The sequence below is a fragment of the Amphiura filiformis genome, chromosome 6 (genome assembly GCF_039555335.1).
Source record: "Amphiura filiformis chromosome 6, Afil_fr2py, whole genome shotgun sequence".
In the NCBI taxonomy this organism is placed as follows: domain Eukaryota; kingdom Metazoa; phylum Echinodermata; class Ophiuroidea; order Amphilepidida; family Amphiuridae; genus Amphiura; species Amphiura filiformis.
The window spans coordinates 1,725,713-1,733,293 of record NC_092633.1 but is presented as its reverse complement, the minus strand read 5'-3'; the positions used below and the strand labels follow the sequence as shown (position 1 = coordinate 1,733,293).

General features: G+C 35.1%; 1 non-coding gene across 1 annotated transcript; it reads left to right on the top strand.

Annotated features, from left to right (window-relative positions):
• Positions 1-1,427: 1,427 nt before the first annotated feature.
• Positions 1,428-1,501, top strand: Trnat-ggu (transfer RNA threonine (anticodon GGU)). The gene has a single exon. It is a non-coding gene; the product is annotated as a tRNA-Thr (tRNA).
• The last annotated feature ends 6,080 nt before the right edge of the window (positions 1,502-7,581 follow it).

Sequence of the window (7,581 nt, the reverse complement as noted above, 5' to 3'; positions counted from 1 at the left end):
GGTCTGGATCCAACCTACCAATTTGTGAAATAAATTAATTAACAAAATAATACAAGTTGTGAATAAGAAAGAGCAGTGATGGATTTTTTAGTCTCTCCCAAAAGCATGACTAAAGCAAAAACAAACTGCGACACAAACTGCATGGTGGAAAAAAAAAGCCTGATTACTCATTACGTCAGTCCCTATTGCAACTATACAGTTTCTTGGTCGTTGACTGATCGGTCAGTGAACATCAATATGACAATTTACCTCCTGATCTTTGTTTTACTTGTCCACGAATCCATTGGATTTTTATAATTTGATAGCTGCTTTGATTGACCTGTCGTCTTGGTACCCTATAAAACCTTAGTTTCATCACCACCATCATCATCATCATGCAGCACTTTTTTGCTTGACTTCCCATTCTCAATTATCGTGCTTGCGTTCCAATAAACCAATCAGAGTATCTCGTTAGTATCGATACTTTCTCTACGATCAGAATTGGGTGGCAGAGCAGGCACCGTTTCCCAAGATTTTCATTTGAACTCGAAAGCTAAATTAGCATCTAGATGAAATACAATTTAGATTTGGTCAAATACTTAACGACGTCGATAGGACATATCCTCAATATCGAAATCTGTCAAATTAAGTTTTTTTTTTATTGACATTGTTTTATAACCAGGATTCCCCTGAAATCAATCAAAATCTATAAAATAGTTTACATAAAAAAGCCTTATTATTATTACAACACTATTGATGCTTTTTTTTTAAGGACAGGGTCAGAAACAAATTGTGGTAAAAGGAATAAATAAAAACGATTGAAATATTTCTCATGGAATTGTCCTCTTGCTCGGTCATTCACTTTTCCAGGCGAGTAGTCTAATTTTGACCTGACTTAGAGACGCCAACCATCTATCTACCTCACATGACTTGGTTTACTACCCTCTTATTGGTGACAACGAGCTGTGGATTATGAGCTGGGTCTACGCACAGAAAAAACAATTGTCTTGCTTGCCCATTATGGATATTTGTAACAATTCCTAAAAATATCGCAAGCACCAATTGGTATCCAAACTGGACTTTATGTCCACAATAATAACTGCAGTTCGTTTAACCAGTTTAACAACTAGTGTGGATTATGAGCTAGGACTACGCACAGAAAAAACAATTGTCTTGCCCATTATGGATATATGTAACAATTCCTACAAATATCGCAAGCACCAATTGGTATCCAAACCGAACTTGACTGGCTTTATGTCCACAATAATAACTGCAGTTAGTTTAACCAGTTTAATTTGACGCACCTTATTTGGTCATGCCCCTATAAGTCCAACTTAAAAAACAAATTTGCTTGTTGCTTATTTCATGGAAACAGCAGTGATGTTATGATAGAGGGCGGGTATTGAACTGAAGGCCTATAGATAATAACATCACTGCTCTTCTCCATCTGACTTATTAGCTCAGTTGGTAGAGCATCGGTCCGGTGATCCGAAGGTCCCAGGTTCAAATCCTGGATAGTCAGTGAAATTTTTTCACTGGCTGTCATTTATGTATGTGTTGACTTGTGTTAAAAACCTTTCTAATAATTAGTATTTTATATGTTCAAAAGGATATGAAATAACATTTTTTTTTATTCCCTAAAGGTGTACAGATGTAAAATTCTGATCCTTTTAGGGATGATACAAAATTTTTAAGGGTCAATATTAATAAATACTGCATAAAAACTACATATCAGGCATCACCCTCTTTATATTCCTTCCTTAACAAAAGAGCAGTGCACTTTCTTGTATAAAGCCTTTGCTGAATCAATCTAACATATACATCTTACACTGCTCCTCATTTTACCATTGAAACAAAGCATTGTACTACCATAAAACCTTTTATCGAACTTGGTCCTTATATAAACCAGGGTTATAGTTTCAAAAGTACTGATTAGTATCAGGATAATTATGATAAATAAGGGTCCTCATTACTGACCAGCCGGCATCCAAAACAGCTGTATTTACATATTGTTCCAATAACAAATTTGAGTAAAATAATCTCTTCTTAACCATTAAACTCAATACAAACAAAAAAGAGATCCAACTCATATGAGAGTTATTTGAGTTTAAAGCTTCCATGTTGTGGAACATTTTAAATATATATTCATAGAAATACAGATTATGTATTTCATCTACAATTGAAATGAAAAATATTTGTATTGGCAAATATTAAGCCAGATGTGAAATTCACATCATTTTTATTTTATGCACATGAACATAAATAATTGTCATGCTTTACGGTACTCCCAATTTCTCGTAAGACAATATTTGTTTGCTGAATAAATCATATCGTTACACACCCGAATCAAGACATAAGTGAGATTGATGCTTCGCTTATATATCATGCACGTTAGTTGGTTCAAAGAAATTGCTCATCAATTCATTCCATTAATAGTAACATGGGTGTTAAAATCCTTGCTTCAGACAAAAGACTTATTTAAATCTGACAATCGAACCAATGAGGGAGAAGAGGTGAGCAAAAAAACTAAGAGATGCGACTGATGGATATATATCTATCTATATATATATACATAATAAAGGCAAGCCATTTTCAATTTACAGTTTTCAAGTACTATTGTCAAAACAGGGATACATCTACGAAAGCAGAGTTATAATATGTACATGAAGTACTTCTCTCCTGACAAAGACATTTCAAAGATACCATTTTCTACCCATATCTGACTCCGTTGCCATGGAAACTAATATATTTATTGATTTGGAAGGATTTGCACTAAAATAACTTGAATTGAGTAGATGTTTGACGATGGAACCATTCTTGGCTTATTTGCCATCATCTGGGGTATTGTATCTATGAATATAGCTAAACTATACCTGAAGAATTCTGTGTGCTAATAGTTATATGTCATCATTCAAAATTGAGAATAATGTTATCAATTTGGATATTTTCAAGCAGCACTGAAAACAGAATATTACATAAGTATCATTGAATTATTAAGCAAGAGATGGTTTCTATAATCATTTGCCAAACTCCTTCTATTTGCATTTGGAATAACATTAACAGAAAACATTTTGGTAAATTTATTTAAGCTTCCACGCAATGTAAATGGACAGTGAGCTTAAGGACAATACACACCAAGTAAAAATGAGTGGAAAATAACGTTAAAATATAATAAAGTACAACAAGATGGCCGCTTACAAGTTTTACACATGCTAACAGCATAAATATCCTTTCAAACTATTAATCTTTCCCCTTCAAACCAGTGCAAGTAGGTGATATTAACATGAATATATGAATAAGTTTGACTGTCAGCTTTGTAAAACTGTCATTCGGATCTATCAACGAGACAAAAGCTGTTGCAATCCGAGGTGCTTAATACGTGACATTATCGCATTTACGCAAGGTTACTACATACATACAATCCGTGCACTGGACATTTCAAATCAGCAACAACTAACATTATAGCTGACAGACGCTACAAGCCACATATGGGTTTTTTACTGTTACAAAACATTGTTCAGCACAAATGCGCAAGATCTACCGGGATCACAACTGAGTCATGCGACCATGGATCCGCTATAGTCGCCGTTTATGTCACCTTACATTTCCAGTATATTTATGTGACTGGGCCATACTGTTCATGACCCTGCTAGCGGCCATATTGTTCACGTGGACTCCTGCTGCCCAGCCGGACATGAGCAATGTTTTGTATGTTTAAAAAACCCCAGCCACCTGCCCTTGCCCCTATTTGCCCAATTTCATGGTTAGCTTGCGGCTTTAATATACCAACACATAGGCAACATTGCGGCCAAATTGGTTTATAATAGGCTATTGTGCCAGCAATATGGTCCAAGTTCATCAAAATAGGGCAGAGAGGGGATACAATGTATTGCAGTTTCAAAGCACCGCATACTTTCGCGTGCACTTCTGAACACGCAGCTTTACCGTCAAACATTCGTTTCAAGACCTTTGTTATTAAGTTAACTATATATCATTTTACATACAGAAGAATCCACTTAATGTTAAATATGTAAATTAAAACCTCTTTAAAACGCATCTGCATCATGCTTTGATGTTTCAAACCAACTTGTCTGCAATCATCAGTAAACACTCCATATTTAATTTACATGAAGTACTTGTTGCACAAAACTAATAACACTCACTGATGCGTTCTATTCAGAATTTAATTTCCGATAAGTGCAAAAAATGTGATAGCTAAAAAACATAATTAAAACATGCAAGCAAGCATGCATGAATGATACCAGGAGAAAAAAAATGGGAGAACTGTTGATATTTACAGGTCATGATCATCTTTTAGCCATATTTTGCTCAGTGTCAGGAGAGGGATATCGGGCTATTCCAGTTAACATCCTTACACCCCTTATGGAAGACACAACCTTAATCTTCCACACAGGGAGTGTGAATTTCAAATGTAGCTACTTAAATGGATGACTCCATTTGAAATCAACACCCCCTGTGTGGGAGATCAAAGTCATGTCTTACATAGGGGGTGTAAGGATTTCAACAGAATAGCCCACTCTCAGCTGATCAGTGGATGTACATTGAGCCCTTCTTCTGGCCACTTTATAAAAAGCCTTTTAGTAATGATCCATCATGGTAAAGACTCACATCCGTGATTTTCCCAAACACCACCTGTCTAAGGAAGAACCAAAAGCAAATATTGCCCTGAAAACACAAAACTGAAATTGCTGGCCGACGCAGGAAATATCATCGTGAAACATAAAAGACAACATTGTTTAAAGGGTAACAACCTACAGACTAAGTGCTCTCCTTGGAACCTCTGGCCATGCATCCAAGCCAGGCTAGCTAGTTAGTCAAAACTCACCTGAAAATCCCTCATTACCAAACCTACTCAATACCGATTTAAAGACATCGTTCAAGGATGCGGAGCAAAAAAAAAACATATGGAGGACATGATGCTGTGGGTTCTCATGTGCGTCTGGTTGGATTTTGGTACTGTCCGGCCCGGCAATAATCATTGGATGGCCGGCCGGCCAGAGCCTTACCCTCCAGGTTATTGACTCCGTTTCTATTCATAAGATGCTTGAAACATGGACTATACGTATCCCTACTACTTAAAAATTATTGAGAGGGGGAGAAAAGGACACATTTATATGGCGTACTATTCCAAGGAGAATTGGCTGCCTATAGCGATATACAAGGAGGGAAAAAAAGTGCATGTATGCAACATGAACTCCCTGGTAGCAGCTCATGTTTATGAAAAAAACTGGTTTATTTGCCTATTTTTTCCACTTGGGTAAGACCACAGGCAAGTAGAGTGACTATACATCTATGTATACATTAATCGCAGTTAAGTTTCCTTTCGCTATTATTTGGAAGTACGCTAAATAACTTCCGTGTTGGATACAATTTCTCCGTTGGACAAAGCGCACTGTATACTACCTTACGTATCAGTCACTCCTAGTTGTATACATTCACGGAAGATGCACTTACCGTGACATAAATCACTTTTATATTATCTTTATTATCAGTCCTATCTTTTGTATTAGATCACTACTACCTCATATCTGTGATTCTCGATATCAATCAAAACTTGCTGTAATCACAGAAGCACTCTATAATATAACAAACAATACCATATATGGAATGAAAAGACCATTTGTGCTTTTTTCCTTTTTTTTATGTTGCATCAATTTTTTCGGTTTGTCATCCGTATAATTCTGCTATTGGTTCAATGGCTACAGGCTTTGCATAGTGGTATAGTAATTGTACTTTTATACCTAACCAGCTTAAACCAGGTATATATATATATCTATATATATAAACCAGTAGCATTTCTCAAAATCAAATAATCAAACTATACAAGATATATATAGTCTGTTATTTTGTACGCAGGAAGGGAGACACATTTCACCAATTACTCCATATGACCAAGCTATAAAAAAATTGGTGGTATTATATAGTTGAGATTAAGATACCAATAAAATTGCTGCTTCCAATTCATCTTTAGCTTGACTAATTAATTACTACTTCTATTAAGTGGCATATAAAAAGAAGAGAGAATACTTATTATAAATTAGTTCTTACTATTCTGCATCAATTCCTTTCCTGTTTATATAAACTGCTCAAATAAAGAAAGTCCGCAGTAATATAACCCGTCCTACATCAAAACCTGATTTAGGTATGACAATTTGATTTAAAAGGTCGTGTTCAGAATCTTATTAGCTGCAATTTGATACCAAATTTGCTACCGAAAACTCTAAATTCACAGAGATTGATACCAGTATATGATATTTGGTGCATTTTCAAAAGTTGCAAATTAAAATCGGACCACGCGGACCTGTAGATGAGAATGGCAGAGCGCGATCATTGACATAGCCCGAAACAACCGCTAGGTCATATCGATCGCATCATGCCCTAGTATTCATCAGCAAAGCACTGTAGCAACCCATGCGATTTAAATTAACAATTGAATAAAGCGCGACTTGGGATAGTCGACATGGACCCATCGTGGGCAACTAAGCTTGACCATATTGCCACGCTAAGCAATTTCGACCGCGTTCTTCATTTTGATTTGCAACTTTTGAAAATGAACCAAATGCCATAAACTGGCATCAATCTTTGTCACTTTTGAATGTTTGGTAGCAAATTTGGTATCAGATTGGAGCTAACAAGATTGTGCACATGACCGTATCAATCAAATTGTCATAACAAGATCAGGTTTTGGTGTAGGACGGGTTACATGACTGCGGACTTTCTTTATTTGAGCAGTTTAGATGCAGTTTTTGTATTTGCTAGAGAACACGGAAAATATTAATTTATTAAAACAGTCTAATTTGACATTTGTCATTCCAAATTTATCTTTCAAGATAATAATGTTGGGATGCTGAAAATAAATTTGTAATGCTATTTTTTTCAACATTATAACATAATTGTCAGTATTACAAATTATTTTCTTAAATGATAAGTATTTCATTTGTAATGACAAAAATAATTTGTCACATTAGACCTAGTTTTGATAAATATTTGTCATTTAATTCGTTATTACAAATTCAATATTCTTCACCAGTCAAGAAAATAATTTGTTATGCTGTAAATTACTTTGAAAAGTTAACAAATTGTTCTTTCATCATTACAAATAAACTTCTAGCATAGCAGATTCTTGAATGACAAACTGTCTATTTATGATGACAAATGTTTTGTCAAAGTAGACCATGTTTTTGACAAATTAATATTTTTCAGTGAAAAGTTGGTCTCTTACAAAATTCTTCCTCAATAGGTAACTGTACAAAAAGTTTATTTGTGTGTTATGATATAACTATGTAGAGTTCTGCTTGGCACATTTCCTACCACATCTGACAAAACAATTAAAGATTTTACCACATAAATGAGAAATATCATTACCTGTACGCTCAACTCTTAAATCGCAAGCTCTTAAATCGCCGTAGCTGGGCATCATCATGGTATCTGTACATTAGGGGATAACATGAGAGATGATACACAATATCTATCATTTATATAACTCTCAATTTGGGAGGAAATCTGGGAGTAAAATTGGCCAAAATTGCAAAAATTTAAGAAATATAAGGATATTTTTACAGGCCATGATTTTCTGCATGA